Genomic DNA, 13,388 nt, shown 5'->3' with positions numbered 1-13,388 from the left:
TTAATAAATTATTTTATAGTTTTTAGTTTGATGTGCTTGAAAAGCGTGTTTTTTAGTTTTTTTAAACTATATTTTATTCTATTCACTTGATTGCATCTAAACTGATTTAGACGTATAAATTCGAATTAATAATATTTAATTATATTTATTATCTTTACCTTCGTCGTAATATGATGAGAATTATGAACATTTTAATAATATTTGTTTTATAATATAAAATGTTATACTAAAATTTAAATGCCACTGGCAAAAGCCATTATTTATGTCATAGCGGGCAAATGAGCTGGTGGTTCATCTGATGGTAAGCGATCACCACCGCCCACTAACATTCACAGAGATAAAGCCTCTGCTAATGCGGTACCTGCTATTAAGAGATAAGGGATAAGGAAAGGATTGATGACTTGAAAGAAGGAATGGACTGGGAAGGGTGAGAAAAAAGAAACAGGCCTCCGTCTCCCCCAATCACCTTACGAATTACAATAGCATGCTATTATTTCACGACAGTCCGTGGGGGTGTGGTACTTCCCCGGTGCGAGCTGGCCCAATCCGTGCCGAAGCGTGGTTGACTCCCACATAAACGGCCATACTATTTAAGCGCATTCAAACTTGTGATACTCAGAATATCGCCGGGTCAGCATTTGAACTGGTTTCTCCTTGAACTTGGTTCAATTTACGTCGATGAAATGCAATTCTCAGCGTCGATCGGGTTTAAATGATTAAACATGTTTTATATGATATTGATCACATTCAAAATTATCGGTTAACTTGGTTCCAAGTCAATTAAATTGGTTTTAATGATGAAAAAATAAATACATATTAAACTAACTGCCTCGTCGGACATTGATCTGCCGTATTTGGAACATATTACGTTTTTTCTCTCCATAAGAACCTTCTTTGTCTACACTAATATTATAAAGTAATAAAGGCGAACAATGGAAAGATATGGTGGAATTTGTATTTTTGTTTGTTTGTTTATTTATAATGGTTAAACTCAAAAACTACAGGACCGATTTGAAAAATTCTTTCACCATTAGAAAGCTGCAACTCCGCTGAGTCACATAGGCTATATATGTACCATGGGCGAAGCCGGGGCGAGCTACTAGTGGCTTAATAAGATCGAAAAAAATTGCCAATTTCATAGAGAGTAGGATTATTTGCTTTGCAGCACGTTTAATGATTCAATTTTAATTGTAATACGCAATCACTGTATGTCTCTATATAACTCCTAAACCGCTGAACAATTTCATAATTTTATTGCTTTCTCGAACGTAGGTACTGTATTTGACAATTCAATTAAAATTTTATTGATTTTGGTTAGCGTGCATAATTAATAATTGTATTACCTAAATCAATTTTAAAGGTTAAATAATTAGCTGTAAAGTGAATTATATTCGTGTATTATCATCATTGGTATACTAAGTGGTCCACGCGGTTTCACCCCCGGCAAAATTTTGCCTCATACATTGATTATTCTGTTCACGTCCTTTTCAAGTATCATTACAATCCGTTCAGTGGTTTTCGCGTGAAAGAGTAACAAACAATCATTATACTATTTATAGGATTCATTTATCTTTAATAGTAATAATTTGTACACATACCTAGCATTCTACTTTTCAAAGAATACAATTTATATATTTTAACTAGCCTATGGGGAAAGCAAAACAAATCTTATGATTTAAGTAGTCAGGTACATATTAGCTTAATAACTGTTTAATGTTACCCTTTAACTACTTATTATAATTGAACAAATGCAGTCTTCATACGTTATAGATATATATTGTGTCGCGTTTCACTTAATTTCTCTATTAAATCGATTACTTAGTTATCAAATACGGTTTAGGTTAAAGAAAAAAAAACTGTAATGTGTTGTAAAAGTATAAACACAGTAAGTATGTTGACTTTTATAAAATCCTACTTCCTATCCTACTATCCTTCCTACTAATAAATGCGAAAGTTTGTAAGGATGTGTGTGCGTTTGTTGCTCTTTCACGCAAAAACTACTGAACCGATTGCAATGAAATTTGGTATGTGGATAGCTGGACAACTGGAATAACAAATAGGCAACTTTTTATCCCGATATTCTTACGGGATACGTACCTACGCGGGTGAAACCGCGGGGCGCAGCTAGTGGATTATAAAAGCATTCTGAGTCACAGAAATTTATCCACAAAAACGATATAATTGGGCATCATTAAAAGTTTTAACAGAAAAAAAAACGAAAAGCAAGCAATCTGATAAACAACACTAAAGTTAAGAAATTACTACGTAACTTTTGAATTGTTTATTAGTTTATTGTTTCCTAATTTGATGCAACATAAGTTTCTTATCTGGGTTTGTATTACGCCCGATGGTACACGACACCGTCGCCCATGAACGCAAAGGTATGCTTCGTAGTTTGAAACCTTAAGTCTACGAACGGCGGGAATTGTTTTACACTATTATATTATGTTTTATATTATATTGTTTACTAGTTCTAACCCGTGGGGTCGCTTGCGTGGTACCCAAGTAGCCTATGTGCTAATCCAGAATATAATCTATCTCTATATTAATTCAGTCTTACAAAATTTGAATATTATTAGAAGGCTTTATTTTAAACTTCTTTGTTCAATCTTCATAAATTCTAACCCACGTTCCCAACTATGGAATACCTACACATATATGATAATGTATGTTATTTATTTATACCTATAATTAACATAGTTATAAGCAACCCTTATCTATGTCTTTCTTTGTTTATAACAAATTGTTATTTCAAACTCAAACTCAAACATTTATTCATTCAACTAGACTTCTTATAGAAGCACTTTTGAATCGTTATATTGCACAGTTATAACATTTACCACTGGTTCGAAAGGCAGTTTCTACAGAGAAGAGCCGGCAAGTAACTCTGTAGTTGCTCGTTTTAAATAATACTAGCTGTGACCCGCAGTTGAAACCGCGTAAGTCCGTACCCCGTAGGAATATCGGTATAAAAAGTGCCTATGTGTTATTTCAGTTGTCCAGCTATCTACGAAGCAAAATAGTATTATTATTCACCAATAGATGTCAAGAAAAAAAACACGAATATGACATTTTCTAAAAAAGATTCCTAGCTAGATGGATTTATCGCCCCCGAAACCCCCTATATACTAAATTTTATGAAAATCGTTTTAGCCGATTCCGAGATTCCATTTACATTTCAATTGTACATTTTAATTCTACTTATAATAACATTCGATATGCGCTTTGGTTAAACTGTCAGTACAATGAATGATTCTAAATAAAATAAATAAATTAAATCACTATTAATTACATTGCGCATTTGGTCTAACAAAAATCTTAGAACTTGGTAGTGCACCTACACACGCAAGTAAACAGTATACAAAGATTAGCAAGGAACAATGCTTCGAAGTCAAACATTCGTCCGACGGTTCGTAGCAGCCAGATCCGACGCCGTCAAATGAAGAAAGTTTCCGTTTGCCGAAACCCGTTTGTGGTTTAATTAGGGCAATAACTATTTATTTTACTTCAAGATCGAAGACGTGGCCGATCGAGAGTCGTATTGCTTTTTATTGTCTATTTCTTGATAGAAAAAACCCAAGGCTGGTTAGTGACCGCTCGTTTGATTAAAACCTTAACTTCAACTGCAGTGATACGTTAAAATAGATTTGAAAATCTCAAATAAAAGAATTCGTGAAATTAACCTCATGTGTTATTCTTAACTAGATGAATGTCCGTCTTCGCCCGTGGTATATATAATATAGCCTATCTCAAATAAAAGAATTCGTGAAATTAACCTCATGTGTTATTCTTAACTAGATGAATGTACGTCTTCGCCCCAGGTACATATAATATAGCCTATGTCACTTAGAAAAATGCAGCTTTGAAAAATGTTGAAAGAATTTAAATCGGTCAAGTAGACTTATCTCTTCATTAAATAAGTATAGATAATTATACTAAATGCATTTAAAGGTATACAGTGATTCATTTATAATTTTACTTGCAACATGGTTTTATATGAGTGATTAAAACGCATAAACACCCGTACAAAAGAACAGGTTCCAAACTTGTTGATTCTCCAAGGTTGTATTGAAATATGTCATAACATAATCTTGTATTTTTTTCAGTAGTGGGAATCGTGCTGCCATCATCGGGTGGTAAAATTCACTTTCTTACTGCACCACTAAGTCATCAAATGTAAGTAAAATTTAGTAATATGTTCTAATTTTAACGTTGCAGGAATTTATTTTTGAATGATAAACTAGAATAGCAATGATGCCACGGCATAAAACATGTTTCTCTATTTAATCTCTAATATGATGGTATTTCCTACCTTCATTCGGATTTTGTTAAATAACAAAACATTAGGTGCGTTAATTTTTGTCGCGGACGAATTCTAACAAGCACCCGTGGCCCCTTTACTTGTGCGGCTCGACGGAACACAGTGGGGTTTTAGGCCGTGGGTATCTATGCAAGATTTTCCCACTATAAAAAAAAGAAATTGCGTTAGTTTTAAACTAAGCAAACATTTTAACTTAGTAGTAACCACTTTAGTTTTAACGCGTTGTTTTTGCTTGTTTTTCTTCTTACGATGTTTCTGGTGAAGAAATGTGTTTCTTATTTATTGTTAATGATGTAGAGTTACTTACTTATAGATTTTCTTACTCTAGTCGGATGTAGGATAAACGATGGGATCGATTTGTTTTAATGTAAGGTTGTCAGCCTTCTATATTACTTCGACTGAAACCACTTTATAAGTTATATATAGTAAGCAGACAAAATATACTATTCGTTTTTAAATAATACATTTTCAACCTACTTCAAAAATGGAGGTTATCAAATAGACTGTTTTTTGTGTTACCTCGAACCAATTTTTATGAATCTTTTTTTATTGAAAGCTGCTGCATCGGTTTTGATGTAGATGTGATGTCTGACGAATTTGAGGTTTAGTTATGCTAAAATTATAAAATAATTATATAAGTACATTTCATCCCTTTCAATAAAATTACAAAATAAAATATACTAAGAAAACATTAAAAAACACGCCTTCTTGAGGATTCATCGTGAGCTTTGAATTTTATACTAGATTGAATTCTCACTAATAATATAGGTATTTATTGGAGGGTATGGTAGGACGTATACCAAACAGGCCCATGGCCCCTTCACCAAAGCGGCTCGGCGGAACGCAGTCGGCAAGAATCCGACATAACCCACGGATTCGTCCCTGGGTATCTATAGATATCCTCATTTAAAGAAAACAAAGTATGGAAGGCTGATCGCCTAGTATTTATTAAAATCGATCCACCGTCACGTGTTGGTAATGGCCTATTTATTAATAGATCGGGAATATATTTAGGTACTTTTGGCATATTCCTGAACGATATAAAATCGAAATACTGTATGAAAGTGTCATGTTTAATTATTATGTTTTCATTTATTTTTATGGGACTTAGCGACTTAGACACTTAGCGACCACATTGTCCGTTAAATTGGCATAATATATCTAAATCAACCCACACGAATGTATATATATACAAATATGTATTACAATTATAATTATAGTATGAGTATTCATTTGACAGGATTTAAAATTATTAATTCAACGGACAGTTTCACTGATAAAGTCTCTGTTAGCTTGTTTGACATTTTACCGGACAGATTAAATGAACAGTACAATTTTAGAAATTGTGAAATATGTTCTTATCATAAATACTTACGTTTATCAACAAAACAAAAATGTATGTTTCTTTAAACTCCAAAGTTCAATAACCGTAAATCAGTCTTAAAACCTATCCTACGTGCTTTTATGCTCGCCCTCGAGCTGTTAACGGGATCCTACCATTTCATTTCCAACGTAGGTAAAAAAAAATTATAAACAAAACCGTGTGTTAACGGGATCCTACCATTTCATTTCCAACGTAGGTAAAAAAAAAGTTATAAACAAAACCAAAATAATAGTGATCCGCCCTGGCTTCGCACGATGCCATGCATATTATTCTTACTTACTGTTAATCCTACTAAAATTATAAATGCGAAAGTTTGTAAGGATGTGTGTGTGTTTGTTGCTCTTTCACGCAAAAACTGCTGAACCGATTGCAATGAAATTTGGTACGTAGACAACTGGACAACTGGAATAACATATAGGCAACTTTTTATTCCGTTATTCCTACGGCATACGGACTTACGCGGGTGAAACCGCGGGGCGCAGCTAGTTTGTCATAAATGCGAAAGTGTGTTTCTTTGCCTTTCTTTCACGTCGCATCGGAGCAATTTTATGATATGATGCTTGTATCAGGAAATAGAAGGTTCGAGAGTGACATAGGCTATTTTTTACAGCTGCTAATAATATTTAATTAATATGGGAATTGTCTTTGATAGTGAAAGTAGATATATTACTCCTGAATTTATCTATCAAAATAAAAGCCGCGTCTAAATTCATTGCGCAGTATTAAAATCTAGGCAAAGCACATAGGGATGGACAGCGGTTGTTTTATACTATTTTGTGATTTAGACACCTCTTCAAGTAGGGGAAACTTGGTAAGTACTTGCGTTAACAATCCATTTACTTATACTGTGTACCACGTAATTCTATTAGCAAGAAAGCACCCCAGTGGGGCGAAAAAACTAACAATAGATAGCTCTTTAATTTCACGCCTACAATGCCTTTCAAGAGTTACAGAAAGAAATTCGTTTTCCCCTGTTTCCTTTAAATAATAATCTTTTTCTTGTCGGGAATTCGAGTTCAATTGGACAAATTACCTCTTTTGTTTTGGGTCGAAAGTGTCAATGGTTCGCCGTTTCTTTGAAAGGGTTTTCAAAGGTTTGATGGAATCTGGGCTGGAACAATATCTTGCCTAATGGGTTCATTGTTTTAATTGAGATTCGTTGAAAATATTTTGTGTGGCCGAATTGTCGTTCCGTTTGGATAAATCTTCGAAAGAATTTAGGTCATTAAATATAGAGTACTTAATGTACAGCGCGGTTTTCCGCAGTTATCCGCGAACAAAACCCGCAAAAGCAAGTATTTCTATATTTCAAATGTTATTCTGGTATATAAGCTATGTTGTATGTACTGTCAAATATCATCAAACTTCATTCAGTGGTTTTTGCGTTAAAGAGTAACAAATATACATCCATCCCCATAAACTTTCCTTTTTATTACTCGTACATTAGTACCTACTAGATAATATATAATAGTGTAATAATATTAACCAGGATGGTAGTAGTTTTAATATTAGCTATTATATCGGTCTAGAATATTAACTACTGATTATGTACATATAAATGGATCGCTAAATTTGTTGCTAACTGTAAATTTCGAGAACGGGTCAACTTATTTGGATATTTTTAACGGCACAAGCTCTTATTGAGAGATAAACCTACGAGTGAAGCCGGGGCAAACCGCTTGTAAGACATTAAACTTCAATCTATACGTACTTATGCATAAAATAACTTTTATGAATTCAGTTATAATAGTATCGGGTAGTGAACCAATTACTTTATTTTCGTACCGTCTGAATGTAGCCTAAATGGTTGATTTACTCCATATATAAATCACGTAGAAATAATCCTCTTTTTAATAATTCACTATCCTATTTATGACAATGAAGACGGATCCTCTAGCATAATGCTCATTTGACGTTATTATTTTGTGAATAGCCGAAAATAAAACTCGATAAAAGTATTTCATTGTGATGTGAATAGGCTAGGCTTAGACCCATCTCTTATTAGAGAATATTGAAGTAAAATCTAAAAGCAGTCTGGCAGTACCGACCCTATATATTAATGCCAAGATATGAGGTATTGCCACAAGAATTAATAGTACATAATAATTAATTATTACCTAGCATTTAGCAAATTTTATCCGAAATTGCCATTTAAGAAAAAGAAGAACCTACAAAATAAAGCTTGTTGGTTCCTTCTTTAAATTATAATCAATAGTTATATATGATCATTATATATAGGGGAGACTGGCATTCCTTTTCGAATCACTTATTCAACGGTATGTAATACTCGTAGCAATTTAGCAGGGTGTCCCCTGACCAGTTATGATCATTCACACATGACTGGTTAGTTTATGGATATTAAAAACCATACTCTTTTAATTGTCTTGGTGTTTTGATGTTTTTTCTATGTACCTAATTTATACACATTTTTGTGTCGCTCATCATCATATATCATCACATAACATATGTCACATATCATCACATAAGAAAATGTCATTGTTGTAGTTAATTCTTGTCTTCGTCATACACTTCAATATCATAAAATATAATAGTAAATATTAATAGGAATAATTGTTATATAATTTGTAAATATAAATGTTAATCATAACACTTATAAAACAAAATTAGGGTTGCCTACGATCGCAAAATACAAATCCGCACTTACCGCTAGAATAAGTCCGTGTTTCTCAGAAGCAGCCCTAAGTGAAATGCGAATGTGACATAATCCCGTACTGAGGGGTGGAACACATTACTCTGATGACGTCTTAACTAGATTCTTTTGTGTTTTCTGTGAGCTCGTTGGTATCGCGTTAGGGGCGCACCGATTTGTCAGATGCAGTTTTCTTTCCCGTGTTTGGGGGAAGTTTTGATCTGTTTAGTGGGTGTCACATTTCGTTATAGAAGTTATAATGCTGTGGTGAAGAAAATTTATTAGTGTGAGGCGTGAGTACAATTTACTAGTGATCCGCCCGGGCTTCTCCTGTGGTACATATACATATCTTTATTATAAAGTGGCCCTTTGGGATAGCGAAGCCATACATACCAACGTTTAAATAATTTAGAAATCCGTCCAGTAGTTCCTGAGATGAGTGAGTTCAAGCAAACAAACTCCTTAGCTTATGTTATGAGTATAGATTTTACTTGAAAAATTTCAGTATCACGCTTATAGATTTAACACTCTTAGTAAACAAAGATTGTAATTGAATAAATGAAAAAAATAATAATAAAAAAGACCAATTCAACGCGCTATGGCCATCGAAAACAGCAAAATAATGTTAGATCTCTATAACTAAAGTTTGTTCCTTTTTAATCTTATATTCAAAAAGAAAATTAAGGTCAAAATGTCTAATGAACTATTTAATATTAATATCTTACACCGAACTTCACTCTAAAAAGGTACAAAGACCAATATTTCTTTATTAAAACCATAACTTTACATTATCTCGAAGATTTAATAACCTTACCCCTAATATATTCGCATCTTGAAATTAAATTTTCAAATGATGCCGCAAAAAGGTTCAATGGGCAGAACTTAGCCAATTTTGGTTGTTTTTTTCCAAACAACAAATTCTAAAATTATGTTTGTGTATAATTTTATCGCTCTACGGAACCTAATTTTCATGAAATAAGTTCTTTTTAAGTTAATTTATGTAACATCTTGGCTATATAAACACTTTCAATAAAGAAATAGCTTTTAGTATAAGCCTCACTTCCCGGCTTCGGCCTGGTTTACCTGGAGTAAAAAGAAAATAAAAAATTATAGCCTATGACACTCAAAGATATCGTGGGTTTCTAATAGTAAAATTATCCTTAAAATTGGTTCAGTGGATAGAGATTGAGTGATTAATTTAATGCAAGAGTTCAATGAATATGTATATAGACATTTCTGCTGTAAATCAAAAACCTATAAGATATAAGTACTTCATTTAGAAAACTACTCATTACTAGTAATAAAACTAAAATACGATTTATTCTGGCTTCTGAACAGTTATCATATGTGTTGGTATCTGTCAACTAAATGATAAATATATCAAATTATTAACCATAGACTCTTATGATATTTGCGATTCCTATTAGAGATCAGAGTAATTTTTTTTGGGGGCACGATAGTGCCCCACCCAGTCGAGCTTCGACTCACTTATCGACGACTTCGACTCATTTGTCGACTTACTTATTCTCGAATATACATTATACCTACTATATTGTTTCATGTGATTTTTATTCTATATTATTATTTATTTTATTCCCAATTACTATTTATTTGCAATTACATTAAAATAAAACGAAGATTAAATGGATGTTTATTTTTATAATATATTGTTAACAAATAACAAGTGGTACAAATAACAGTTCTAAATAAATTTGTTGTTTATAAATACATTTTATATTCACATAGCAATAATAAATAAAGAAATTACGATGAAATTGCTTATAAATACAATTTATCATTGTAATGTATGTAATAAACCATAACATATTAAAATATAGTTCTGCATCCTAATGTTACTATAACATATTAAAATATATTCTGTCTATTGAGCTGAAAATACTGGAAATAGAGAATACTGAAAATTTAGTAGCGGTCTAGTTAGCAAATGGTCCACAAAGGCTCAAAGGACGTCTTGGACCTAATTTGTGGTCTTTGATATGAAACATAATACTGACGGAATATTGCATCAGGCATAACTAACTAATGTGGTGCTTTATACATTATTTTAACTTTTAGTTCATCTTTATTTGAGAATCACTACATAGTATAAAACAAAGTCGCTTTCTCTGTCCCTATGTCGCTTTGTATGCTTAAATCTTTAAAACTACGCAAAGGATTTCGATGGGTTTCGTTTAATAGATAGAGTGATTCAAGTTTTATATGTATAATAACATCTATTAAACTACTCTGAATGAACGCGTGCGAAGCCGCGGGCAAAAGCTAGTAACATTGTTAGCTTCTAGTGCGGGTAGTATTGGGCGGGTAAATTTAAAACATATAAGCGCCATCTTTGTTTGAAAACCCTGTGAAATCTGTGTGTCGTATTGGTTAAACTGGAAGGTTTGATGCAATGAGATGACCCCCGATGCAATAAGTGAAGTCTAATAAGTTTAACGTTGATGTCAGTTCGTCTGTCTGTATGTGTGTCTATCTGTGGCATCATAGTTTTGAAAGGGATCGACCGATTTTGATGTGGTTTCTTTTATTTAAAAACTAATTTCCTTGCCGTAATCCGTAGTTTTGTTAATAATCGACCAAAGATGGCGGACGCAAATAAATATTACATTAAATATTTTTCACAACTCCTTCAAGATGGATATATTTGATAAGTGTGAGTAAGTGCTTGACCAGTAAAATATATCTATTCGTTTTTTTATTACAATCTTATATTATTAGCCTCTGCAAATGTTTACGTCCAGCGTTGTGGTGGTCGCTTACCATCAGACGACTCACCAGCTCCATTGCCTTTAGCTCAAAAAACATATTAAAAAAATTTACTTGAAGTACATCTCAAATACAAATTATTGCAATTCAGTTATTAAAATAAACACAAACAAGTCTTTATTTCCACGGTGAACTAGTTTTAACGCTAAAAAAAATATACAAGAGTTCTGCAAAGACAATTTTAAGATAAAATTGGCGTTCCACGACCATATATCTGAAATATAACAGTTTCTCTGTCTTGCCGCACTATTATGCAGTTTCTAAATTTTATAGCCCAATATAAAGTTTGGAAGTTAAAACTGACGTAACCGGGGAAAATGCAGCTATAAAAATATTACTTGTGTATTTGTTTATGGAAATTTTATAAAGGTTGTGTTGACAAAATGCGCCAGCTCGGGCTTTACGCTGTAAATCATTTGAAAGCCTCTCAATGATTTAGGAACAGTGACGTGAGTTATGAATTTTAATATTTTTGTTCAAAATTGTTACAATTATGAAAAAATACATGAGTAAGTATATATTTTTTTAATTACGATCCATTTTTGTTGAAATTCATATAGCTTTCTTCAAATTTACGAATGATAAAAAAATCTAATTCACTATTAAATATGTATTCGCAATTCTTTTACCATTACTACACATTATTTAATTTAATTAGACCATAGTTATATTATTCGTTATTAATTGTGAATCAAGCTATTTTGAAGTGAAATTTTCAAATTATAGTATCATATTTTTAAGATTTCTTGATTAGGCATAACAAGAATTTACCGCACTCTCATCGAAGATAATAACAGTAAATGTTTAAACTATTGTATGACAATTAAAATGTGCTTGTATAAGAAGTCTTATTGAATAAATAAATGTTTGAGTTTAAGTTTAATAATTCCAGGCGATAAAATAGTGCAATTGGAATTAGATGGTCCATAACCAAGAACTTATCTCGACAAGTTATTTACGAAAATTAACTCTTATTACCAAGCGGCAAAACGCTAATTGTACATTCATACATTCAAATGTTATACAAAAGAATTCCCACATTACAAGCTGGCGCAAAAACTTTATCCATACATCAAGTAGATTGTCGCTCGAAACTCAGTGCTTCCACGATTATACTCGCGGCGGGAATTTTAACTTTTTAAATGCCATTCAAATCCATTGTCATCGGATATGGTATCAAAGTTTCGGGTATTCAATCCTGAGTGGAGCGAGTTTTTGTTTTATTTGCGGTTTATCGAAGTTTGCGGGTATATCAAACATTTCATGTCTCTTTTGTATTAGATGAATTTGTATTTAATTCGCAACGTGATTGTGTCGAAAGGTACAAAATATTTTTTATTTTGTTAAGGATTAGAAAAGATTGTTACACGTGTACTTAAGCGATACATACAGTTTTATAAATACAAGTTGGTATGTTGGTATAACTGTTGTTATATGTAACCACAACTTATACACGTTAACAGAACTTATGAAGTCGTACAAAACTGCTAACTAATAGTTAAATAGTTTAATCATGATACTTTTATCATCATCAAATTATAAATGTACCCACGCCAAGTTAAGAAAAAGCTAAATGATATAAATATGAAGTGACTCAGACTGACAAGAAAGTACTGTATTCAAAAGTATAGTTTTATAATAATCCTATTTATTTAACTCTTCGTTGTACATGATAAAACGAAAACGAAAACACAAATGGAAAAAAATACACGACAATAATACAGTACAATCGGCGGCCTTATCATTGTGCAGTGATCTCTACCAGGCAAGCACGGGCGAAAGGTAAAAGAAGCGAAATATTAATAAAATTTTCATTAAGTTTCCCAGTTCTCTTCTCCTAACGCCTTATTTTTTACTCATCCAGCTCCTTTAAATATCTCTCCCTACGCATTGCATATCTTCATAGCATTATTGTCTGGAAGACATCGCTACCTAGCGATAAGACCGCCATTTGTACATATTTTTTTATGTTCTTTCTGTGTTACTCAATCTTCTGTGTGCAATAAAGTATTATATAAATAAATAAACTAAACTGTTTTTCAAGAGCTTGTGCCTTAACGCAATATCGCCACTAATTGTAATATAAATATATATACTTATAGCTAGTGCTGTACTGGTCTGCTGTACGCTGTAGTACTATTTGTTATGAACAGATTTCTTGAGTCAACTGAATCTGTATGGTTTCTAGAATCACTTTTTAACAAACAGCTTTTAATATCGCTTAGCTGTTTGAATCGAGAGCCGCTATA

The 13,388-nt window shown here is 32.5% G+C and overlaps 1 protein-coding gene across 2 annotated transcripts in view; it reads left to right on the top strand.

The window, feature by feature from the left end:
- Window positions 1-13,388, top strand: part of LOC119832912 (connectin-like) — a 175,718-nt gene that overhangs the window by 54,055 nt on the left and 108,275 nt on the right. For both annotated transcript variants that reach the window (XM_038356736.1, XM_038356735.1), the window contains exon 2: window positions 4,107-4,176. The gene's annotated coding sequence lies outside the window, so the exon portion shown is untranslated. The remainder of the gene's footprint in view (window positions 1-4,106; window positions 4,177-13,388) is intronic.

The sequence above is a fragment of the Zerene cesonia genome, chromosome 16 (genome assembly GCF_012273895.1).
Source record: "Zerene cesonia ecotype Mississippi chromosome 16, Zerene_cesonia_1.1, whole genome shotgun sequence".
In the NCBI taxonomy this organism is placed as follows: domain Eukaryota; kingdom Metazoa; phylum Arthropoda; class Insecta; order Lepidoptera; family Pieridae; genus Zerene; species Zerene cesonia.
This window is presented reverse-complemented; position numbering and strand designations above follow the sequence as displayed.